The sequence below is a fragment of the Lampetra fluviatilis genome, chromosome 43 (genome assembly GCF_964198595.1).
Source record: "Lampetra fluviatilis chromosome 43, kcLamFluv1.1, whole genome shotgun sequence".
Taxonomy (NCBI): domain Eukaryota; kingdom Metazoa; phylum Chordata; class Hyperoartia; order Petromyzontiformes; family Petromyzontidae; genus Lampetra; species Lampetra fluviatilis.
Genome location: NC_136317.1, coordinates 4652887 through 4680521, shown reverse-complemented (window position 1 = coordinate 4680521; position 27635 = coordinate 4652887). Strand labels below are relative to the sequence as shown.

At 50.8% G+C, this 27635-nt stretch overlaps 1 long non-coding RNA gene across 2 annotated transcripts; it reads left to right on the top strand.

Moving 5' to 3' along the window:
* The first annotated feature begins 668 nt into the window (after positions 1 to 668).
* LOC144947044 (uncharacterized) lies at positions 669 to 27561 on the top strand. 2 transcript variants are annotated; one of them, XR_013639967.1, is made up of 5 exons: positions 669 to 771; positions 15964 to 16109; positions 19476 to 19513; positions 22074 to 22244; positions 25900 to 27561. It is a non-coding gene; the product is annotated as an uncharacterized LOC144947044 (long non-coding RNA). The 2 variants fall into 2 exon arrangements; XR_013639968.1 differs by lacking the exon at positions 669 to 771 and adding an exon at positions 15735 to 15773.
* Positions 27562 to 27635: the final 74 nt, after the last annotated feature.

The window sequence follows — 27635 nt, the reverse complement described above, 5'->3', positions numbered from 1 at the left end:
TGTGATGCCGACTGGATTGTTCTACTCGCCCTGTGACAACGTACGCTCGCACAGAGCCACCAACAGCAGCTTATAAAGGGGGATCTTTGTGTTGTGTGGACACGCAACCCCCGTGACGTGGCGTGGGTGAGAACTTTATCCAACAGTTGATTGACAAATTATCATCATCATCATCATCATAACGCACCATTATAATTGGGACATTTTACGTAGCGTATAAATGGAAAAGGCATCGTCGCCTGAAACGTTAGCAACGAGGCTGTACTATTTTATTGCCCTCGATAAATTGTCCACGTCAGCCCAAAGTCGCGAGTTCAAATCCTGCTTGACTCAGCCCACCATCATCATCATCTCACCCGGGTCGATAAAATTAGTACCACGTCGTGGGTTAGTCAACAGCGGGTGTCCTTTGCATGCAACTGGCTCTGCGGGGGCCTATAAACAAGAGATGAGCAACCAATGTCCGTTTGAGCCTGGGAGAAATTACTCACAGGCCAAGAATGCGTTGCTTTTTTGACTTTTGTTTTAATAGTTTCCTGTCCGTGTGGGGAATTCCAGCCGAACCACCGCCCCATCTCCACCCCCTCCCCACGCACCACCCCCCTGCCATCCCAGCATCCCCCCCCCCCCCCAGCCACATCCACCCACACAGTTGAATCGGCGCTGTCCTTTATGCGGGAGCGACAGGGATCAGTTGAACATCAATTGATCGCTACAATAAAAATGTCCGCCGTAATCAATAGCGGTGGCGGCGACGATTGTGCGAGTCGGGTAAGTTTATCCGACCTCTGGCTCCTCGGGGTTCAAGGTCGAGGTTTTTTTTTATTTTGAGGTCGCACACCACCCCCACGCACCCCCCCCCCCCTACCCCCCCCCCTCCCGAGGGGGGTGTGTGGGGGTCTGTCGGTGGCTTGGCTATTACGCGTGCTCAACCGAACGGCGCTTTGTAGAAGTTCAAGTTGCATCGCTCACAATAGCTCCATCCATTACGCCTGACTCAACAATTATATTTGACTCGGGCCGTGAGCGAGGGTTTAGCGAGGAGGAGGAGGTGGAGGAGCTACGGGGTGGGGGGTTTTGCGCTGGAAACGCGCTTGCTTAAGAGTGGATTGGGGATCTCGCGGTGTTTTGACATCGGAACTCGTGCCCTCGATGGTGATGATGTCAATAAGGGTTGATGTCAATTGTGGTGGTGGTGGTGATGTTGATTGATGATGATGTTGGTTACGATAGTGGTGATGAATATGGTTGTGGCGATGGTGGTGATAACGATGATATCAAGGATGATGAGGACGATGGTGGTGATGATCGTGGTGATGACGTTGATGATAATGATTTTAGTGAACATCTTAGTGGCAATGATGATTATGTTGATGACAATGAATTTAGTGACGGTGATGATGATAATGATGATAGTGGTGGTGATGACGACGACGATTATAGCCGGCATGATGATGATGAAGATAATCATGGGTGATCAGAGTGGCAGCCATGATGATGATGGTGGCGGTGGCGGTACAAAATTACAACATAAATCGTCGTGGCCCCGGTTGGGTCAGCGGGGTTAATGAAGGACGATTGCGACTCGTTAAATTGAATTATCAGCAAATGGGAGTTGTCAACCGCTAATTAGGAACACAACGCGCAATCAATTCCCGTCAAGCGAAGCGCCGTGGCGTCAGCTGGGTGTGTGTGGATGACGCACGTGGCGAGACGTGGGGCACCGCGCGCATCTGACACCACCACCACCCCCCTAACGGTGCTCACCTCCGACCCACAGTGACCAGCAGCGGTGAAGTTCATCGGGGAAGTGAGATTCGTATCGTGTGTTTTGTTTGTTTATTCAGTTCGTTCATCGGCTTCTGTTGCGCCGTCGCGTTTCAAGCTGAGCGCAAGGCCGGCAACGTTCGGATGGCTCGTCGGGGTTTTGTTACTCGGCAGCGGATGAGGACGGGACGCGCCTGCACGGGTTTTGTGACCTCGGAACTCGGCCACAGAAGCAACGACGAAGGGGGGGGGGGGGGAGAGAGAATTTGCAAAGGGGACGAAGCAATGAGCGGCGAGACGTCATTGTGGGTTTTGTATTTTAGCGGCGGGCACAATTCCGCGTCTTAATTACTGATCAACAAAGTGCCGATGCAATTACGTTGTTTGTTGTTGTTGTTGTTGTTCTTACCGTAATACTTTCTGTGGGTTGATTACATTACGGCTTGGGGTACATGGTGGTTTGTCGTCGGTATTTTTCTCACACGCAGACTGCTGCTGCTGATGCGGATGCGTAGGCCTCGTCCAGTGAGTGGGATGTGGCGATCTAATACGCACAGTGATTTATGTGCTGCTGAACAAGGACGGTTGCCCGAAACGTCGCCTATTACCGTATATTTCATTTTCATAGTTATTCCTTTTAAGGCCACACGCGCACGCGCGCGGCGCTTTTGTTATTGACGAATGTGTTGATTATTTTTGTTAACGGGTATAGACCGGGTTTTAGTGACCTTACTGACTCAACGACGTACATTCTAACGATGTTCTAGAAGGACTAGACTACTGCCCAATTGTAGTATACGTTTAAAAGCTGCACAGAAATATATGAAAAATGCCTTTATTTTTATATTCATCGTGAGAACCCATAATGTTCGTGATTAAAACAGACTTCATATTAATTTTGGTCACTCAGGCCTGATGGTGATTAGTAGTGTAATTTAAATGTTTGTTGTTATTTCCTAGAACTCTAACAACAATTGCATCGATATTACATACATATATACCAAATGCTTCTACCAATCGTCATCGGACATGGTCAATCCACTGCTGGATGATGACGGCCTTCCAAGGCTGCCGCTCAGCGTTCACTCTGCTGCAATGGACACACGCACGAAGCCACCTGAAGCATGGCCGCAGTTTGGGAGGGGGGGTCACGAGGGGGGGTCACGAGGGGGGGCACGAGGGGGGGGTCACGAGGGGGGGCACGAGGGGGGGTGACGAGGGGGGTCACGAGGGGGGGTCACGAGGGGGGTCACGAAGGGGGTCACGAGGGGGGTCACGAGGGGGGGCACGAGGGGGGTCACGAGGGGGATCACGAGGGGGGTCACGAGGGGGGGCACGAGGGGGATCACGAGGGGGTCACGAGGGGGGGCACGAGGGGGGGTCACGAGGGGGGGTCACGAGGGGGGGGCACGAGGGGGGGCACGAGGGGGGTCACGAGGGGGGGCACGAGGGGGGTCACGAAGGGGGGCACGAGGGGGGTCACGAGGGGGTCACGAGGGGAGGGGAGCAACGCTCCACCCAAACTGGACACCTATAAAAAAAATCAGTAGTTTATAATTGAGATTTAAAATCAATCAATTAGATGCACCCCAGATTCTTAATGTGAAGTACAAAGCGAACCTCAGCCTCACCCCCCAGACCCCCCCCCCCCCCCCCCCCACATATATGCAAGTCAAACTCCCGCCTCTGACCTGAACTGATTAAACTCTGATACTCATCGTAACGTAACTATTATGAAAATTATCTATGTGTATACACACATTTAGATTTTATTTCTCTCGTAAAAAAAACACTTAATTAAGGCTCCAGATCGTCGTCTGCATGGAGAGGGTCCTCGAGTTTGGAGTCGATGACGGCTTAGTATTGGCAGTGACAGTCCCTGCAGATGTCGCAGTGGTCTTAAAACAACATAACCCAACCCTCCCCGCAAGCCCCTTCCACCGATGGCAACTTGAACAAAAAGTTCTCACTGAATCACAAAGCCAACCGACATTTCGTAACAACAACGACACCAAGAGAGTAGCAGTCACACGTCGTGTCTGTATCGAAGTGACAATCATCACGAATGCACCCGCTAACAACAACAACAACAACACAAAACCCCAACACACAAACACACAGACACGTGTACGATTACATCCACGGATGATGGAATCGAGGTCAGACAATGCCATTCGCGTGCCGCGCCGTGCTAAGATGCAGCAAAATGTGCAGTCGATGTGCCACGTGTGTGTAGCAAGTTTGTACAGCAAGTGTGTGTAGCGAGTGTGTGTAGCAAGTGTGTGTAGCGAGTGTGTACAGCAAGTGTGTGTAGCGAGTGTGTACAGCAAGTGTGTGTAGCGAGTGTGTACAGCAAGTGTGTGTAGCAAGTGTGTGTAGCGAGTGTGTGTAGCAAGTGTGTGTAGCGAGTGTGTACAGCAAGTGTGTGTAGCGAGTGTGTGTAGCGAGTGTGTGTAGCAAGTGTGTGTAGCGAGTGTGTACAGCAAGTGTGTGTAGCGAGTGTGTGTAGCGAGTGTGTGTAGCAAGTGTGTGTAGCGAGTGTGTACAGCAAGTGTGTGTAGCGAGTGTGTGTAGCGAGTGTGTGTAGCAAGTGTGTGTAGCGAGTGTGTACAGCAAGTGTGTGTAGCGAGTGTGTACAGCAAGTGTGTGTAGCGAGTGTGTGTAGCAAGTGTGTGTAGCGAGTGTGTACAGCAAGTGTGTGTAGCAAGTGTGTGTAGCGAGTGTGTGTAGCAAGTGTGTGTAGCGAGTGTGTGTAGCAAGTGTGTGTAGCAAGTGTGTGTAGCAAGTGTGTGTAGCGAGTGTGTGTAGCAAGTTTGTACAGCAAGTGTGTGTAGCGAGTGTGTGTAGCAAGTGTGTGTAGCAAGTGTGTGTAGCAAGTGTGTGTAGCGAGTGTGTGTAGCAAGTGTGTGTAGCGAGTGTGTACAGCAAGTGTGTGTAGCGAGTGTGTACAGCAAGTGTGTGTAGCAAGTGTGTGTAGCAAGTGTGTACACCAAGTGTGTGTAGCAAGTGTGTGTAGCGAGTGTGTACAACAAGTGTGTGTAGCAAGTGTGTGTAGCGAGTGTGTACAGCAAGTGTGTGTAGCAAGTGTGTGTAGCAAGTGTGTGTAGCGAGTGTGTACAACAAGTGTGTGTAGCGAGTGTGTATAGCGAGTGTGTACAGCAAGTGTGTGTAGCAAGTGTGTGTAGCAAGTGTGTGTAGCAAGTGTGTGTAGCGAGTGTGTACAGCAAGTGTGTGTAGCAAGTGTGTGTAGCGAGTGTGTGTAGCAAGTGTGTGTAGCGAGTGTGTAGCGAGTGTGTACAACAAGTGTGTGTAGCAAGTGTGTGTAGCGAGTGTGTACAGCAAGTGTGTGTAGCAAGTGTGTGTAGCAAGTGTGTGTAGCGAGTGTGTACAGCAAGTGTGTGTAGCGAGTGTGTACTGCAAGTGTGTGTAGCGAGTGTGTACAACAAGTGTGTGTAGCAAGTGTGTGTAGCGAGTGTGTGTAGCAAGTGTGTGTAGCGAGTGTGTGTAGCGAGTGTGTACAACAAGTGTGTGTAGCAAGTGTGTGTAGCGAGTGTGTACAGCAAGTGTGTGTAGCAAGTGTGTGTAGCAAGTGTGTGTAGCGAGTGTGTGTAGCAAGTGTGTGTAGCGAGTGTGTGTAGCGAGTGTGTGTAGCGAGTGTGTGTAGCAAGTGTGTGTAGCAAGTGTGTGTAGCGAGTGTGTGTAGCAAGTGTGTGTAGCGAGTGTGTGTAGCGAGTGTGTACAACAAGTGTGTGTAGCGAGTGTGTGTAGCGAGTGTGTACAGCAAGTGTGTGTAGCAAGTGTGTGTAGCAAGTGTGTGTAGCAAGTGTGTGTAGCGAGTGTGTACAGCAAGTGTGTGTAGCAAGTGTGTGTAGCGAGTGTGTACAACAAGTGTGTGTAGCAAGTGTGTGTAGCGAGTGTGTACAGCAAGTGTGTGTAGCAAGTGTGTGTAGCGAGTGTGTACAGCAAGTGTGTGTAGCGAGTGTGTACTGCAAGTGTGTGTAGCGAGTGTGTACAGCAAGTGTGTGTAGCAAGTGTGTGTAGCAAGTGTGTGTAGCGAGTGTGTGTAGCAAGTGTGTGTAGCGAGTGTGTGTAGCAAGTGTGTGTAGCGAGTGTGTGTAGCGAGTGTGTACAACAAGTGTGTGTAGCAAGTGTGTGTAGCGAGTGTGTACAGCAAGTGTGTGTAGCGAGTGTGTACTGCAAGTGTGTGTAGCGAGTGTGTACAACAAGTGTGTGTAGCAAGTGTGTGTAGCGAGTGTGTACAACAAGTGTGTGTAGCGAGTGTGTGTAGCAAGTGTGTGTAGCGAGTGTGTACAGCAAGTGTGTGTAGCGAGTGTGTACTGCAAGTGTGTGTAGCGAGTGTGTACAACAAGTGTGTGTAGCAAGTGTGTGTAGCGAGTGTGTGTAGCAAGTGTGTGTAGCGAGTGTGTACAGCAAGTGTGTGTAGCGAGTGTGTACAACAAGTGTGTGTAGCAAGTGTGTGTAGCGAGTGTGTACAGCAAGTGTGTGTAGCAAGTGTGTGTAGCAAGTGTGTACAGCAAGTGTGTGTAGCATATGTGTGTAGCGAGTGTGTGTAGCGAGTGTGTACAACAAGTGTGTGTAGCAAGTGTGTGTAGCAAGTGTGTGTAGCGAGTGTGTACAGCAAGTGTGTGTAGCGAGTGTGTGTAGCGAGTGTGTACAGCAAGTGTGTGTAGCAAGTGTGTGTAGCAAGTGTGTGTAGCAAGTGTGTACAGCAAGTGTGTGTAGCAAGTGTGTGTAGCAAGTGTGTGTAGCAAGTGTGTGTGTGACGAGGGTTGTGGTGGCGCGATGGGTTCGTGCTCTGCGCTACAACACCGACAACACCGGCGAGCCGCGGTTCGATGTCTCGATCGCCACCCAATAATATTCGGGCCGGTCCTGGGCCACCCCAAGGTCGACTCGGCCTCGAATGAGTAGCTGGCGTGGCGCGTCAACGTTCCCACTCGGGAGACAAAGGCGGCCGGTGCAGTGTAGTCCACCCAACCCCTGGGGCGCCGTGCGGGCCTTCATAGGTGCTCGCTAACAGCGCTTGCCCCAACAGTCTGTTCAGGATACACGGGAGAGATCTTGGTTGAAACGATCATCTCGGGCACCTGGGTGCTGCAACCTCCATGCCTCTCCGGCAATTCTCTCGCCCATGTGCCGAGGCGCGCTAATGAAGTATGGACGTTGAATTTCTTTCGCGCCGTACGTAGTCAACCCTACTAATCGGTGGTGTGATGGTGACACTGTACGTCAAACTTCTTTCGCACCGTACCTAGAAGCTCCCACACCGAGGAGATGAACATCTGTGATCTGTGATCGGTGTTTGGAATTGAACTCAAGACGTTGAGCGTGCGGCACTTGCAACTGTGTTTTATTATTTTATTTTACCTGAGCTCGTCCACAGTAGCGACAACGCCATCACAGATGATAGCTGAACGAAGCGGCTCATCAACACGTGGACATTTAGAGCAACCAAATGCTCTAAACGCGTGTCTCTAGCGCGTGTACATGTGTACACGTGTGTGTCTGTTGTGTGTGGGCGATAGTAGTTGGGGAGCGGTGGTGTAGCGGTTAGCGCGCTGCGCTATGAACCCGGCGACACGGGTTCGATTCACGCTCACGGCCAAACACCCAGTAACGATTATCTGAACCGGTCCCGGGCCTCCCCTAGGTCGACTCAGCCTCAAATTAGTACCTGGTGCGGTGTGTAAACATTGCCACTGGTGGAGAAAAAGGCGGTCGGGCGTGGTGCTGGCCACCCACCCCCTCGTGTACCGTTCCGGCCTTCATAGGTGCTCGCTAACAGCACTTGCCCCTACAGGCTGTTAAGGCTATATGGGGGATCTTTGTCTTTTTGTTGTGTGTGGGAAGCGGTAACGTGGTTAGTTCGTGCGCTGTGTACTAACAACGGCCGACTCGAGTTCGATTCCCGCTCAAAGACATCGACACCAGTGACGATTATCTATACAGATCCTCCTCTAAGTCTACTCAGCCTCAAATTAGCACCTGGTGCGGTGTGTAAACATCGCTACTGGGAAGACAAAGGCGGCCGGGCGGGGTGTTGGCCACCCACTCTCTCGGTGTTCGCTACCAGCAGCTGCCCCAACAATCACTCACTCGAATTGACTTAACAACTCACTCACTGCCCGTAGTGCACACTCCACCATCACTCCACCATCTCTCATACTCCACCATCTTTCACACTCCACCCTCTCTCCACCATCTCTCACACTCCACCATCTCTCACATTCCACCATCAATCCACCATCTCTCACACGCCACCATCACTCACATTCCACTCTACCATCTCTCACACTCCACCATCACTCCACCATCTCTCACACTCCACCATCTCTCACACTCCACCATCTCTCACACTCCACCATCATTCCACCATGTCTCACACTCCACCCTCTCTCCACCATCTCTCACACTCCACCATCTCTCACACTCCACCCTCTCTCCACCATCTCTCACACTCCACCATCGCTTACATTCCACCATCTCTCACACTCCACCATCTCTCACACGCCACCATCGCTCACATTCCAATCCACCATCTATCACACTCCACTCCACCCTCCACTCCACCAGCTCTCACACTCCACCATCTCTCACACTCCACCATCTCTCACACTCCACCATCTATCACACTCCACCATCACTCACATTCCACTCCACCATCTCTCACACTCCACTCCACCATGTCTCACACTCCACCCTCTCTCCACCATCTCTCACACTCCACCATCTCTCACACTCCACCCTCTCTCCACCATCTCTCACACTCCACCATCGCTTACATTCCACCATCTCTCACACTCCACCATCTCTCACACTCAACCATCACTCTACCATCTCTCACACGCCACCATCGCTCACATTCCAATCCACCATCTATCACACTCCACTCCACCCTCCACTCCACCAGCTCTCACACTCCACCATCTCTCACACTCCACCATCTCTCACACTCCACCATCTCTCACACTCCACCATCTCTCACACTCCACCATCTCTCACACTCCACCATCTATCACACTCCACCATCACTCACATTCCACTCCACCATCTCTCACACTCCACTCCACCATCTCTCACACTCCACCATCTCTCACACTCCACCCTCCTCCACCCTCCACTCCACCCTGCTCCTCTAAACAACTTCGAGGCGCGCGTCTCAATCAATGGACCGGATCAGTGAGAGGCTAAAGTCATGTAAAGGGATATGAGTTCATTACGACAATTAGGAGCGCGCATTGTTGAGATGGCCACACGCGGTTTAAAAAGCTGCTGCTGTTCCTTGATGATGATGATGAAAGGAGCCGGCTCCCATACAGAACCAGCCCCCCCCCACCAGCACCCCCCCCCCCGCCAGCCCCCCCCCCCCCGCCAGCCCCCCCTCCCCCCCCCCATGTCCCTCCTGGAACAATCTCAGCCGCGGTTCTATAAGTGAAACAATCAAATTTATCGTTCAGTTTTTTTTGGCGATCCACGTTCGGCTCGCACTCGATATGTACAAAAGCAACGAACGTGTGTTGCGTGTGTATAAATAGTGACACATAAATTGACGACATATATATAAGCAATGTGTACGGGCGCCTTGCGATATGACGTTGGAAAAGTACGTGTTGTTTTTAAATATATGCATGATGTAGATATTGCTCGCTTCATGCGGGCAGCAGAAGTGGTAGATGCGTTCCAAAAACAAGGGGCGAACAAAGCGAAATCGCACGAGACGGCTGCTTGCCGAGTAGCGCACACAGTACACACAGTACATACAGTACACACACACAGTACAAAGACAAATACAAAGATCCCCCGTATAGCCTGTAACAGACTGTTGGGGCAAGTGCTGTTAGCGAGCACCTATAAAGGCCAGAACGGCACATGAGGGGGTTTGGGTGCCCAGCACCACGCCCGGCCGCCTTTGTCTCCCCAGCGGCGATGTTTACACACCGCACCAGGTACTCGTTTGAGGCTGAGTCGACCTAGGGGAGGCCCAAGACCGGTTCAGATAATCGTCACTGGCGTTTGCCGTGAGCGGGAATCGAACTCGTGTCGCCAGGTTCGCAGCGCAGCGCCATAACCGCTACACTACCACTCCCCACAGTAGCACACACACAGTACACACACAGCACACAGTAGCACACACACAGTACACACACAGTACACACACAGTACACAGTACACACACACAGTACACACACACACAGTACACACACAGTACACACACAGTACACACACAGTACACAGTACACACACACAGTACACACACAGTACACACACAGTACACAGTACACACACACAGTACACACACACACAGTACACACACAGTACACACACAGTACACACACAGTACACAGTAGCACACACACAGTACACACACACAGTACACACACAGTACACACACAGTACACACACAGTACACAGTAGCACACACACAGTACACACACAGTACACACACAGTACACACACAGTACACAGTAGCACACACACAGTACACACACAGTACACACACAGTACACACACACAGTACACACACAGTACACACACAGTACACACACACAGTAGCACACACACAGTACACACACAGTACACACACAGTACACACACAGTACACAGTAGCACACACACAGTACACACACAGCACACACACAGTACACACACACAATACACACACAGTACACACACACAGTACACACACAGTACACACACACAGTACACACACACAGTACACACACACAGTAGCACACACACAGTACACACACACAGTACACACACAGTACACACACAGTACACACACACAGTACAACACAGTACACACACAGTACACACACACAGTACACACACAGTACACACACAGTACACACACACAGTACACACACAGTACACACACAGTACACAGTAGCACACACACAGTACACACACAGTAGCACACACACAGTACACACACAGTACACACACAGTACACACACACAGTACACACACAGTACACAGCACACACACAGTACACACACAGTACACACACAGTACACACACAGTACACACACAGTAGCACACACACAGTACACACACAGTACACACACAGTAGCACACACACAGTACACAGTAGCACACACACAGTACACACACAGTACACACACACAGTACACACACAGTACACACACAGTACACACACACAGTACACACACACAGCACACACACAGTACACACACAGTACACACACACAGCACACACACAGTACACACACAGTACACACACACAGTACACACACAGTACACACACAGTACACACACAGTAGCACACACACAGTACACACACAGTACACACACACAGTACACACACAGTACACACACACAGCACACACACAGTACACACACACAGCACACACACAGTACACACACAGTACACACACACAGCACACACACAGTACACACACAGTACACACACACAGTACACACACAGCACACACACAGTACACACACAGTACACACACAGTACACACACAGTAGCACACACACAGTACACACACAGTACACACACAGTACACACACAGTAGCACACACACAGTACACACACAGTACACACACAGTAGCACACACACAGTACACAGCAGCACACACACAGTACACACACAGTACACACACACAGTACACACACACAGCACACACACAGTACACACACAGTACACACACAGTAGCACACACACAGTACACACACAGTACACAGACACAATACACACACAGTACACACACAGTACACACACAGTACACACACACAGCACACACACAGTACACACACAGTACACACACACAGCACACACACAGTACACACACAGTACACACACAGTACACACACAGTACACACACAGTACACACACAGTACACACACACAGTACACACACAGTACACAGTAGCACACACACAGTACACACACACAGTACACACACAGTACACACACAGTACACACACAGTACACAGTAGCACACACACAGTACACACACACAGTACACACACAGTAGCACACACACAGTACACACACAGTACACACACAGTACACACACAGTACACACACAGTACACAGTAGCACACACACAGTACACACACAGTAGCACACACACAGTACACACACACAGTACACACACAGTACACACACAGTACACAGTAGCACACACACAGTACACACACAGTACACACACAGTACACACACACAGTACACACACAGTACACACACACAGTACACACACAGTACACAGTAGCACACACACAGTACACACACAGTACACACACAGTACACACACACAGTAGCACACACAGTACACAGCAGCACACACACAGTACACACACACAGTACACACACAGTACACACACAGTACACACACAGTACACACACAGTACACACACACAGTAGCACACACACAGTACACACACACAGTAGCACACACAGTACACACACAATACACACACACAGTAAACACACAGTACACACACAGTACACACACAGTACACACACACAGTAGCACACACACAGTACACACACACAGTAGCACACACAGTACACACACAATACACACACACAGTAAACACACAGTACACACACAGTACACACACAGTACACACACACAGTAGCACACACACAGTACACACACACAGCAGCACACACACAGTACACACACAATACACACACACAGTAAACACACACAGTACACACACACAGTACACACACAGTACACACACAGTACACACACAGTACACACACACAGTAGCACACGCAGTACACACACAGCAGCACACACACAGTACACACACAGTACACACACACAGTAGCACACACACAGTTGCACACGCAGTACACCACAGAGCCGCATGTAGAGTCAATTGAAACCGCGTACTGCAGATACTTTCTGGGTCGAAATATGTTAGGCGCATAAACAGCGCGAGATCGCACGGACCGAAATCGGGCGAAGTGATGGGAACCTGTTTATAAAGACAAGCTGAGAAGTGCGCAAAGGAGCTTTGAAAGAGATCGAGAGATCGAGATCGAGAGAGACGCGTTTAAAACGACATCAAGCGACAGCAAAGGAAGAAGCACGTGGATGACAAGACGATAGCCAGACTTTGGTGAAGTCATCCATAAAGAAAAGTCGGCCGGGCTTGGACAAGGGCACGAGTCGTGACTTGGAAGAGATGATGATGATGATTGATGATGCTGATTGATGATAATGATGGATGATGATTGATGATGATTGATGATTATTAATAATGATGATTGATGATGCTGATTGATGATAATGATGGATGATGATTGATGATGATTGATGATTATTAATAATGATGATTGATGATGCTGATTGATGATAATGATGGATGATGATTGATGATGATTGATGATTATTAATAATGATGATTGATGATGCTGATTGATGATAATGATGGATGATGATTGATGATGATTGATGATTATTAATAATGGTGATTGATGATGATTGATGATTATTAATGATGATTGATGATAATAATGATGGATGATGACGATTGATGATCATGGATGCATGATGTTGATGATTGATAATGAATGATGTATGATTGATGATGATTAACGATTATTAATGATAATGATTGATAATGAATGATTGATGACATATGATGATGATGATGATGGATGCTGATGATTGATGATTATTAATGATTATTAATGATGATGATTGATAATTAATGATTGATGACATATGATGATGATGATGGATGTATGGTCATTATGATTGATAATTAATGAAGATTGATGTATGATTGATGATGATGATTGGTGATTATTGATGATGATTGATGATGATAATGATCGATAATGAATGATTGATGGTGTATCATGATAATGATGATCGATGATGATGGCCAATGTTCAAGATTAATAGCGGAGTGCAGGCGAGGAATGGAGCGCGTCTGAGAGAGAGAGAGAGAGGACGCCCGCCTGGGAGATGGAGCGATTAAAGCACTTCGCTGGATTTCAGGTTTGTTTTAAATGCATCGCAGAACAGTGAGAGATGGTCGTGGATCATATATACAGAGAGATGTCATTCGAAATGCACCATTGGTATGCTTTGAGAAGAGCAACTTAACGGGATATTGAGTCTAATCGATGTATCGTCAACATCATCCAGGGTCTATCCACCGCTGGATGAAGGCCTTCCCAAGCCATCGTTCATATATGAACAACAAACATACGTCTGCACACAGCAAACAGGTACTCGTTTTTGAGGCTGAGTCGACCTAGGGGAGGCTCGCGACATGGGTCAGATAATGAGTCGTTGGTGTTGGTGGCCGTGAGAAGGAGTCGAACTCGGGTGACTGGGTTCGTGGCGCAGTGCGCTAACCGATACGCTGCCGTTCCATTCGCAAGTATCTGATGATGATGATGATGACGATAATAATCATGACAACGCTCCAATTCAATACACGCGGCAACTCTTATCCATTACTGCATCTTCAGAACAGTTTTTTGTTCGCGTGTTTAGTTTGCTGTCCTTCTACCACACCTCCGATTCGCACGGTTGGCTGTGTACGGTGCGAAAGAAGTTCAACACACATACATCTTGAATAGTGCTGTTCATTGTACTATATATAGACATATATAAACACGTAAATTAGTGCAAACGTGTAGCCTTCAACAGACGACGAAGGCCGGAACGGCACACGCACATTCGCCTTTGTCTCCACCAGCAGCAGTTACTAATTTAAGGCCGAGTCGACCTAGGGGCGGCCCAGAACCGGTTCAAATATTCACCACCGTCATTGGCCGTGAGCTCACGCACAAAACCATCGGCAATCGACTCTCCATCGTGACCATCATCAATACCCCACCACAAATCTGCCTGCCGCCTGATGATGCCCGGTGTAATTGCTGGCGAAACGTCGTACTTGAATTGCAAATGTTGTGGATTTGCTCTCCAACACTCCGGTGTGCTGTGGTCGTGACGAATGGGCACGTGTCGTTCACGTGACAAACCTTACTAGTTGGCTGTGTCGGGTGGTGGCGGGTTTAACGACACGTTTATTTATTTAGGCCATCTAACCCCCCAAAAAACACCCTCTATTATGGATGACCACCACACTCAGCACATTCCTCACACACATCACACACGCACACACGTACACACACGTACACAAACACACACACGCACACACACACACGTACACACACACGCACACACGCACACACACGCACACACACACGTACACAAACACACACACACTTACACACCCACACGTACACACACACGTACACAAAAACACACACACACACGTACACACACACGTACACACATACACGCACACACACATGTACACACAGGTACACACACACGTACACCCACATTCACTGGCTAGAATCACAGTCACGCGCGATTACTCTCGTCATCATCATCAGCCATGTCCAATCCACTGCTGGATGCTCACGCTACGAAGACGTGCCAGTGCCCGACGCCTAACACGCGCTATGAAGAAGGTCCAGTGCCCGAAACGTCGCCTATTACAACACGCACACGTGCACACTGCGAAGGTGTGCGTGCGCTATGACAACGAACCCGTCCGCAGAGATAACATCACACGAGCGTGAGTGCACCTTGCAGAGTTTGTTGTCCAGCAATTCTGTTGCACCCCGCGTGGTTGCATGTGCGTATACAAGCTCCGTGCCCGCTTGGGAGAAAGTGAAAGATAACGGGCCGTATAGATAATGCTGTTTTTATTACGATAATTATTATTATTATCATGGGTTACGGAGCAGAGGCTCCGAACACAGCATCGCAGAGCGCCAGCAACAAGCTGCACCGAACGTGCTTGAGGGTTGTTGGAGTGGGAAGGTGGGGAACGAGCCGATTTGGAACGGAAGATGCGCAAAGGGAGGTGAGTTTAGCTGCGGTGTCGGCGAGTGGGTCGGTGAGTGGGGGGGGGGGGGGCGAGTGGGGGTGAGGGGTGTTGCTGCAACTTGCAGGTGTGGTGAGTCAGAGGGTGAGTGCGGTGCGTGAAATATCACCACGAGGGAGACAAAGGCGGCCGGGCGTGCTGCTGGCCACCGACTGCTTCGTGTGCCGTGTCGGCCTTCATAGGTGCTCGCTAACAGCGCTTGCCCCAACAGTCTGCTAAGGCTATACGGGTGATCTTTGTATCTTTTGTGATGACTTGTATGGACTGCTACCAGCGGTGTCGAGGTCGGCCTCTGTGGAGGAGGAGGCTCGTGAAGGACGCCGCTTGGCAGTTGGAGGCAGTCGCCCTCCAGCAACAACGGAGACGGAGGAGCGATTCTCACAACAACGAGCGGCGCGCCGGGCGGATAAAACGCAGCAAGTTAGTACAGTGGAGAGCACAGGTGGTGCATCTGCCGGTCATCTCAGTCAATCAACCCATGGCACCCGCGTCTGTCCCGTGACTCCCTGCCAGAGTATTTGACACTCCACGTGGCTTAAAAGTGCACCTAGCCTTGCACAAGCGACCTGTAACGTCATCACCACTTAATAGCGAACGGCGGTCGTTGTTACACGCACACATACACATATGTAGGTATATGCACACGCACCTATGCACGTGTGATACATACAAACACACACACATATATAAACATATGTCCGTCCACGTTCAGACACTTGCATATTTGATCCTTAGGGCGGTAACCCGGGGTACGAAATAATACAAAATGGGCCGAGGCAATTAAAGATGTTATTTCTGGGACACTATTTTTCCCAGGGGTGTAGTTAACTCTGCGACTGAGTACCAATCAATCCGCAATCGGTGCTACTTCGCGATGTCGAAACGCCACACATCAGCATAACACAATCCGTCATCGAAAATGTCAACTTTGAATAGCGCATCCTGTATAGCTCGTCGAGATGAGTCCATTGCCGCATCGCCGATCATCGGCGGACTAAAAGTGACTGCATCACGGACATCGTGCGAGAGCCGGGGTCCTACGGAACACCGGGGTACCGCCACAAGGCTCATTTAACACAGACGCATGCATGAATATTACACAGACGCACATAACACACGCCAAAGTGCACACCGGCACGCATGATACGCATTTACACTCACACACACAATCCACACGCACATTCACACGCAACACACACGCACGAGTACATACGCGACTTATACTTACAACAAAGACAAAGATCTCCCGTATAGCCTTAAACAGACTGTAGGGGCAAGTGCTGTTAGTTATCACAGACTTTTTTTTTTGGGGGGGGGGGGGGGTAATTAGCGAGCACGTACGAGGCCGCCTTTGTCTCCCCACCGGTACTGATGATTTGGTTTTCATTAAGCACCTCCAGCGGGTACACTTTGCAGGCTGAGTCGACCTCGGAGAGGCCCTGTGCCCGGTTCGGATATCGCCTGCCACTGATGTCAGCCGGGGGACTTGCAATCGAACGAAAGTTAATATCAGGCTGCGTAGCGCCACCGCTGCCCCAAAGACAAAGATCACCCGTATAGCCTTGACAGACTGTAGGGGCAAGTGCTGTTAGCGAGCACCTATAAAGGCCGGCACGGCACACAGCAAGTTGGCACGGTAGGGGGGGTACAGCTGGTGGTGCATCTCCCGGTCATCTCAGTCAGCCAACCCATGGCACCTGCTGGGTCTGTCCCGAGACATCCTCCTGCACCTAGCCTGGCACAGTAGAGGGTACAGCTGGTGGTGCATCTACCGGTCATCTCAGTCAGCCAACCCATGGCACCTGCTGGGTCTGTCCCGAGACCTCCTCCTGCACCTAGCCTGGCACAATAGGGGGTACAGCTGGTGGTGCATCTACCGGTCATCTAAGTCAGCCAACCCATGGCACCTGCTGGGTCTGTCCCGAGACCTCCTCCTGCACCTAGCCTGGCACAGTAGAGGGTACAGCTGGTGGTGCATCTACCGGTCATCTCAGTCAGCCAACCCATGACAACTGCTGTGTCTGTCCCCAGACCTCCTCCTGCACCTAGCCTGGCACAATAGGGGGTACAGCTGGTGGTGCATCTACCGGTCATCTCAGTCAGCCAACCCATGGCACCTGCTGGGTCTGTCCAGAGACCTCCTCCTGCACCTAGCCTGGCACAGTAGGGGGTACAGCTGGTGGTGCATCTACCGGTCATCTCAGTCAGCCAACCCATGGCACCTGCTGGGTCTGTCCCGAGACCTCCTCCTGCACCTAGCCTGGCACAGTAGGGGGTACAGCTAGTGGTGCATCTACCAGTCATCTCAGTCAGCCAACCCATGGCACCTGCTGGGTCTGTCCCGAGACCTCCTCCTGTATAAAAAGCCTTCGACACTTCACGTGGCCTCAAAGTGTACCTAGCCTGGCACAGGCGCCGTGGTGACGTCGCCGTCACTTAGTGGCGAATGGCTGGGGTATTGGTTGGTATTTGTAGTATATACGTGGGCACAGGTGGTGCATCGGCCAGTCATCTCAGTCATCTCAGTCAGTCGACCCATGGCACCTGCTGGGTCTGCCCCGTGACCTCCTGCCAGCGGGCGTTCGACACTTCACGTGGCCTCAACGTGCACCTAGCCTGGCACAAGCGTCGTGGTGACGTCACCGCCACTTCGTTGTGAACGTCGATTGCCGTTGTATATCTGCGCGTATGCATACATGTCCCATATGTGTAGGGTGTGTGGGTGGTGGGGGGGGAAACGGTAGCGTAGCGGTTAGCGGAGTTGTGTGGAAACGCGAACCAAACAAATAAACTCGTAGATGCCGGTGTATGGCCGGCAGTCAAGAGGAAGTTCGTGCGATCAACGCTCTCGTGAGAGGTCCACGCGGTTTGGCGCAACGGATGCGTGGCTGGACTACGCCTCGTGAACGGCACGAGTCGGGAAAGAGAACCCCAGTTCGATTCCCGATCAGGATTATCGACATCCGTGACGATTACACTGGTCAACACACTTTTTCTGGCATAATGTATTCCAACGGTTTTAAGGTAATTTTGGGGTGCTGATTCCAAATCTGGCATCAGTTTTTGTCTATCACATCAGGTTTTTGAGATATCAAATATTGCATTTTTAATAAAAACTGCAGAAGAAAAAGATTAAATAAATGTGGATATCTACATAAAATTATATTATAAACACACTATCCTAAAAATACAGCACCATATTTTAACACTAAAGCAGTCACTGACTGGCAACAACTTGCAATCATAAGTAACAGAGTTAATTTCGGGTAAAATCAATGAAAATGTGGTATGCCGATAGCATAAAAAGGAGATGTGATACAGCAAATCTGAGATCAGATTTGGAATCAGCACCCTGAAATTAGTTTAAAACAGCTGCAAAAGTCCAGGCCAGAAAAACATTTTTTTTTTTGACCAGTGTTATCGAAGCCGGTCACACCTGGGGGGGGAGGAGGCGGGGAGCAGCCTCAAATGGGTACCTGGTTGCTGCTGTGTAGAAACATCGTCACGGGGGGAGACAAAGGCGGCCGGGCGTGGTGTTGGGCCACCCACCCCATCGTGAACCACCGTGACCGGCCTTCATCGGCTAACAGCGCTCGCCCCCCCCCGACACATTCTGTTGAAGGCTATACGGTGGATCTTTTGCGTTTTGTGTGTTAACGGGGTGTGTTTGCGTGTGTCATGCTCGAGACTCGTACGGTGGGAGGGAGACTAATTAAGTTACATTTATGCAGATCGGACTAATGCGTAAACTCGCTCGCGGGGGCTTGTGTAATGTTGTTGTTGTAGGACTGACAGCACAGAAGAAGAGAGAAGGGGGTGGGGATGTGAGGATGTTTCACTGTTCTCGTCTCAATGTTGAAGCCGAAGAAAATGAATTCTGCCTGTGTCCGTGTGCGTCCACTCTGGGGGAGCGGTGGCGTAGCAGTTGGCGCGTCGCGCTACGGACCCGGCCACCCGAGTTCGATTCCCGCTCACGGCCATCAACACCGGTGACGATTATCTGAACCGGACCTGGGCCTCCGCCTAGAGTCGACTCAGCCTCAAATGTGTACCCCCGTGCGGTGTGTAAACGTCGCCACTGGGGAGACAAAGGCGGTCAGGCGTGGCGCTTGAAGACGGACCGCCATGCGTGCTGTGCCGCGAACAGCACTTGCCCCCAACAGGCTGTTAAGGCTATACGGGGGATCTTTGTCTTGGAGCGAGTGAGTGCTTGAGGGTGAGAACGCGCGTGGAACAAAACCCAATTTCGAGACAGCGTTCATTATTTAACAGCTACAACAATAACAACAACAACAGCAGCAGCAGCAGCAGCAGGAGCATGAGCGTCTCTTCCCATTGCAAATATCGCTGCGCGCTGATTGTGGCATAAATCGCGGTATTATGCTGCGGTAAATGACCCCATGGTGCTTGGGATCGTAAAGCCGCCTTAATTGTTTACATTGGTAATAGCCCTTCGAGATGATGATGATGATGATGCCCAGGCAACGCATGCAACTGCACCAGTCCTGACGTATTGGTGGTGCGTGCGTGTGTGTGTCTGTGTGTTAAGTCGACTCAGCCTCAAATGGGTAGCTGGTGCAATGTGTAAACATCACCACTGGGGAGACAAAGGCGGCCGGAAGTGGTGCTGGCCACCCACCCACCCTCTCGTGTGCCGTTCCGGCTTCCATAGGGGCTTGCTAACAGCACTTGCCCCCGCAGTCTGTTAAGGCTATACGGGTGATCTTTGTCTTTGGGGCAGCGGTGGCTCTACGCAGCCTGATATTAACTTTCGTTCGATTGCAAGTCCCCCGGCTGACATCAGTGACAGGCGATATCCAAACCGGGCACAGGGCCTCCCCGAGGTCGACTCAGCCTGCAAAGAGTACTCGCTGGATGTGCTTAATAAAAAAACAAATCATCAGTACAAAGTCTGTGATAGCTTAACGCCGAGGGTGGGGGGGTGGGGGTGGGTCTTGTCTTTGTACGTTGCGTGTCTATGTATGGGTATATGTGCGTGTGTGTATGTGCGTACGAGTACGAGTCCGTGTGTGCGTGTGTGTGTGTGTATACGCGGGCATGTGTCTGCGCGGTTGTGCAATTGTGCGTGCGTGCCTGCCTGGGTATTTACGCGCGCACGTGTCGCGTGTGTATATCGATGCAACTTGTGAGTCACGAATACACAGAGGCAAATATCCCCAATGTAGTTTGTAACAGACTGTTGGGGCGAGTGCTGTTAGTGAGCACCTATTAAGGCCTGAACGGTACACGAGGGGGTGTGTCTCCCAGTACTGATGTGTTTTTGTTTAACCACACCGCCACACCAAGTTACTAATTTAAGGCTGAGTCGACTTAGGTGAGTGCCCAGGAACGGTTCGATGTTCGCCATGAGCTCAGTCGCGCGCAAAGACAAAGATCCCCCGTGTAGCCTCCAACAAGACTGTTGGGGCAAGTGGCACGCTAGCACGCAGACACACAGCGGCACAAAGACATCGCCGATACAGCGCGTCACGCTGCCACACCGTCTGGGTGAGCGGGTGCAAGGGCTCACCTGTGTGGGTGAGCGCGTGCAAGGCCTCACCTGTCTGGGTGAGCGCGTGCAAGGGCTCACCTGTGTGGGTGAGCGCGCAGGTGTCGGCTGCGAGTCGCAGGCGACCACCACGCCGCGTGGTGCGCGCGCACGAAATACAGAAGTTCCCCGGATAGCCTTCAAGAGGCTGCTGGGGTAGGTGCTGTCAGCGAGTACCTATGAAGGCCGGAATGGTGTACGAATGGAGGATTGTGTAGTGTGCCGCACGTGTACAGACACACCGTAACCCGCACACACACGTGGACGTTTAAGGACTTATACACACCGACGCCAAGAAGAAGACCACCCACCCCCTCGTGTGCCCTCCTAGGTGCTCGCTAACAGCACTTGTCCGCAGGAGCTCCTAGAGGTCACACGGTGGATCTTTCGTATTTGTATTTAGTATGCAACGTTTACGAACGCCTATATACAAGACAAAGATCCCCCGTATAGCCGTAACAGACTCCCAAGTGGCGATGACTACACACCGCACCAGGTACTCACTTGAGGCTGAGTCGACCTAGGGGAGGCCCAGGACCGGTTCAAATAATCGTCGCTGGCGTTGGCCGTGAGCGGGAATCGAACTCGGGTCGTCGAGTTTATAGCGCAGCGCAATAACCTCTACACTGCCGCTCCCCACGCTTACACACGCACACACATACATGCAACGCGTTGCATTCAATATACTGCAATATACTGCACATATATATGTGCGCGCTTTCACGAGTAAAGAACGGAGATTCTCCAGTCATTACAACGTGCGCGTTTTCACATTTCGATTTTATTTTCACGCGACTATATATATGTGTGTGTGCGCGTGTATGCGATGTCGTCAGAGAGAGGATGTGAGCGATGGAGAGGTGAAGCCATCTCGGTGTGCAGCTGATGATGAGTGGATCTTCGAATCGCCAGATCGTGAGAGGCGGTGGCGCCTTGGAAGAGGGGGGGGGGGTTCATTCAGCAGTGGATCGATCATGGCTGATGATGATTTGTACGTGTAGATAACGGTGAAATTTTGTGTGTATATATATACACACACACGCGCATGGAGATCTAGTAAGTTAGAAGCACCTGCACGGACACACACACACACACACGTGTGCGCGCGTCCATAGACACAGCGGGACACATCACAAAGACAAAGATCCCCAGTGTAGCCTTTTAAACAGAATGCCGGGCCAAGCACTGCTAAGGGCGGTCCGGCACACGATGGGTCAGCACAACGCCCGGCCGCCTTTGTCTCCCTGTCGGCGATGTTTACACATCGCACGAGCGGGAATCGAACTCGGGTCATGGACCGGTTCGGAGCACAGCGCGCTAACCACTGCGCCACCGCTCCCCGCGGACAGATTACACGCAAGCACACATTCATGAACATACACAAAGACAAAGATCCCCCGTATAGCCTTCATATACTGTTGGGGCAAGTGCTGTTAGCGAGCACCTATGAAGGCCGGCACGGCACCACGAGGGGGTGGGTGGCCAGGACCACGCCCGACCGCCTTTGTCTCCCCAGTGGCGATGTTTGCTACACATTACACCAGGTACTCATTTGAGGCTGAGTCGACCTAGGGGAGGCCCATGACCGGTTCAGATAATCGTCACCGATATTGGCCTTACACACACAGACACAAGAAGACACATTACATAGACACGGATATAAACAACATAGACGTACAAGACAAAGATCCCCCGTATAACCCTAATAGTCTTTTGGGGCAAGTACTGTTAGCGAGCGCCTATTAAAGTGACGCACAAACACACAGCCACATACAGACACACGGATTAACTAAAATAGGCTTTCAAAGATATCAATCTTAATATTCTTCATCGTAATATATTAATTTCCGCATTAATTAATAAAAACACGCAAACATTTGCAGCGTTTGATTAATTAATAGAGACACGTTGAAACGTTGCATTATTTACGGAATGCAATTAATTTTCGCGGAGCTAATAAAAAAAAAGGCGAATGCTTAACATACTTCTTGACCATATTGCATACAGTTTGTCAAGAAAATTCGTGCCAGCTATATTACATACAATATCCAAGGTTGTTGGGGTGGCAGTGTGGGTGTGTGTGTGTGGGGAGCGGTGGTACAGAGGTTAGGGCTACGCTGCGCTACAAATCCGGCGACCCGAGTTCGATTCCCGCTCACGGCCACCAACACCAGCGCTTATCTGAACCGGTCCTGGGCCTCCCATAGATCGACTCAGCCTCAAATGAGTACCTGGTGCGGTGTGTAAACATCGCCACGAGGGAGACAAAGGCGGCCAAGCGTGGTGTTGCGCCCTATCTCGTGTGCCGTGCCCTTATTCATAGGTGCTCACTAACAGCACTTGGCCCAACAGTCTGTCGAGGTTATACCGGAGATCTTTGTCTTTGTTCAAGGAAAAAAAAAATAACAGGCTCGCGACGAGCGGTGGTGCAGTGGTTAGCGCACTGCTCTACAGCCCCGGCATCTGAGTTCAAATCCGAGGTCATGGCTCATATCGGTGGTGAACTGTTCCTTCCCCCGCCCCCCTTCACCAACATGCACCGACCAGCATGGTGAAGTATGGTCAAATAACCCCCACCCACCTCCCATGGAAAAACACGGCGTTCTGTTAGACCTTGATCCCGCAGTGCGTTTAAAAAAAAAAGTCACGTACATTAGGAATCGTAAATTACGTGGTTCACAGTCAGATTCGCTGTTACGTGCACCGCAACACGTACCACCGCAATATTCATTTAAGCATAAATGACGACCGTCAAGATAACCACAGTAAAAATAAATATATGCAAGGTTTCTATTTTTTTTCGTGTTAAAACATGTATTTTTTTAATCTTACATTCAGGCTAAAAATTAAGTACGAGCAAAATATTAGTGCGCGATTATTATATTATTGTTACATCATCATCAAAATGTGCCATTCAACCGGTGCAAATTCTCATCGTCTGTAATTTGCTCTTTATTCTTCAAATCGCACAATGAGCTGCGTGTACACGTGCGTGCGTGTACACTTATAGGCGCATGAGTACACGCCGCGTGTACACACGGTTGCGGTTAAAACAGACACGCGTGGAAATACAAAAATCGGCAAAGTTCAGAAAGAACAAAATTTAAATGATCATCACCATCGTACAGATTTGACAACAGCAGTAGCAGCAAAAAGGAAGTTATATTAAAACGGCACGGCATATGATTGGAAAGTGGATAAGTCGCAATTGCGATTGGATTTGAATTCGCCTGTAACTCACAGTGCGCGTGTGTAGCTGTGTGAGCACTTGCCCCAACAGTCTGTTGAGGCTATACGGGGGGCCTTTGTCTTTGTAACCCATGTGGGGAACGGTAGCGTAGCGGTTAGCGCGCTGCGCTACGAATGCCGGGTTCGATTCCCGCTCACGGTCAACATTGGTGACGATTATCTGAACCGGTCCTGGGGCTCTCCTAGGTCGGCTCAGCCTCAAATGAGCGCCTGGTGCGGTGTGTAAACATCGTCACTGGGGAGACAAAGGCGGTCGGGCGTGGTGCTGGCCACCCAACCCCCTCGTGTGCCGCGCCGGCCTTCATAGGTGCTCGCGAACAGCACTTGCCCCTACAGTCTGTTAAAGGCTATATGGGGGATCTTTGCATTTGCCTTTTGTGTAATCTATAGCGCAGGTGTGCGGGTGTATGTACGTGGCTGTGTGTGTAACCTATAGCACGTGTGTGTGTCACTGGGTGTTGTAACCTCTGAGATCGCGCCCATGCCGTGTCAAGGGCATTGCGCTCCGAACCCAGCGATGCGAGTTCCATTCCCGCTCACGGCCAATACCAGCGGCGACTATTTGAACCCGATCCTGCACCTACTCTAGGTCGACTCAACCTGAAATGAGTACCTGGTGCGGTGTGTAAACATCGCTACTGTGGAGACAAAGGCGGCCGGGCGTGGTGCTGGCCATCCACCCCCTCGGCCTTCACATGTGCTCGCTGACTGCACTTCCCCCAACAGCCCGTTACAAAGCGACACGTAGTTGTTTACGGTACGCCCGTTTGGTGAACTTCTTTCGCACCGCACGTAGCCAATCGGAGTTGCGGCGACGCACAACGAACTTCAACATCGGGGGGGGGGGGGGGACGCGCGTAGCCGGGCGACTGAAACACGGTGAAGGGGGAAGCCCCGTTCCATCATCCACGTGGGCCACGCTGGCCTGCCACGCTTAAACAAATGGGCCACGCTGTTCGGTGCGCTCACTCGCCGGAGGTAATTATCGCGATCGCTGTCGATCGAGGCGTGGAGACTCGTAGGTGAGAGGCTCCCGGAGAGAGGGGGGGGGGGTCACTCGGGTCAGGGGTCACCTCCCGCACTCACTCCCAACTTCGCGCTCTCTCTCTCTCTCTCACTACACAAACAGTGCAACCTTTCACGTTTTGACCGGTCGACTTGAAGCGGGCGATGCGCGTGCCGCGGTTGTGGCAATGGCGACGTTGCTGTACTCGATGTTAGTGACCCCGTGTCCAAATTGGCTTCAGAGCTGTTGCTGCTGCTGCTGGCGGCAATAAAATTAGTTTAAAAGTATCTCACTCTCTACCCCTCTCTCTCTCTCGCATCTCCCCTCGCTCCGTTCCATCTCCTCTCTCTCTCTCTCATCAGCCCTACACTCTCCTCTCCACTCTGCTCTCTTTTTTTTACGATCAGTGGAAACAAGAAGATGCTCGGTGTAGTCGGCACTTTGCTTCGTTCATCATTTCGTAATTTTTTTTTAATAATAACTTTGCTTATGTAAACCCCCACCTCTCGCTCACTCTCTCGCTCATTCTCTCGCTCACTCTCTCGCTCACTCTCTCGCTCACTCTCTCGCTCACTCTCTCGCTCATTCTCTCGCTCACTCTCTCGTTCTGCACACAGCCCTTCTCGCAGTCCGACGGCCTCCGACGGGTAGCTCATATCTGCATGCAGAGCTCCCCTCTCTCTCTCTCATCAGCCCTACACTCTACTCTCCACTCTGCTCTACACTCTCCGCTTTCTGCCGCTCTTCGATGCCCATTCCATATCCGCTCCTTGCTATCCTCTCTCCCAGCTTTCACCGCTTCCCCCCCCCCTTTTCGTTCCGCTATTCTCCTTTCTTCCTCCCCCCCCCCCCGCTCTCCGTTCCCAGGGCGCGGCGAGGAACGAGGGAGCCGGGGTCTGGTGGCCACATCGCGTGCAACTGCGGGGAGCGGTGGCGCAGTGATTAGCGCGCCGCGCTACGAATACACGCAGTTCGATTCCCGCTCGCGTCCAATAAATTGTGACAACATTTTTGAACTGTTTCTGGGAATCCCCGAAGGCCGACTCAGCCTTAAATGAGTACACCGGCGCAGTGTGTGGGAACATCAGCACTAGGAAGACAAAGGCGGCCGGGCGTGGTGTTGGCCAGCCACCCCTTCGTGTGCCGTGTCGGCCTTCACAGGTGCTCGCCAACAACAGCGCCTGCCCCAACAGTCTCTGTTAAGGCTGTAAGGGGGATCTTTGTCTTCGTGTGTGTGTGTGTGCGTGCTTTGAGTGTGAATTCGCAACACCTGTCCAACACACGCTTGTGTCTCTGCGTGTGAAGGGGTTATTCGCGCATATGTATGCGTGTGCGTATTACGGCATATGCGCGTGTGCTGTTTCCGCTAACTTGCGGGCACCCCAACAGTCTGTAATGGCTATGCGTGTTGGTTGGGTACGTGGGGGAGCGGGGGGGGGGGGTGTACGTATCCGTGAACACGCGTGTGTGTATGTGTGTGTGAGCGCTTAGTTTTATTCGGATAGCGATATCAAACGGGCCTGTCCGTGGTGATACAATGCAACACGTAAAACACACACACACATATATGTAGCAAGTTATTGTTCAAATATTATTTACGACAAAATCAGCGTCTGAGCCGTCCGTGGTTTTCCATAAATGTTGCCATTAAATAACAATGCCGAGAAATGCTGTCTTTAGTGTGTGTGTGTACGGTTTTATAGATAAAAACGCCAAAAAATTCTAGAGATATGTGAAGAAGACGCGCTGTTAATTGCATGAAATTAAATATTTACCGGAGCAGTTTTAACAACTGCCGCAGCTCAAGGAGGATCGGTAATAGAATTAATTAGGACCACGTATTTCAATATCTCAATTAACTAAAATCTACATAAGTGACAGATTGATATACACATGTAAATCAATGCCAATCCACCGCTGGATGAAGGCCTCTCGCAATCACTGCCAGGGCGTGGGGGAGGCTTTGACAGGGCGAGTAGACGAAGTAGTTGCTTGAGCATACTTCACCACTCTGGTCATTGCGGGGATGGTGAAGGGTGGGAGGGCGGAAGGGTGGAAGGGAGGGTGGGAGGGTGGCTGGGAGTTTCCTAAAGAGGATGCGTTCGCCAATGATGTTAGCGCTGTCAGATATTCAAACTCAGAT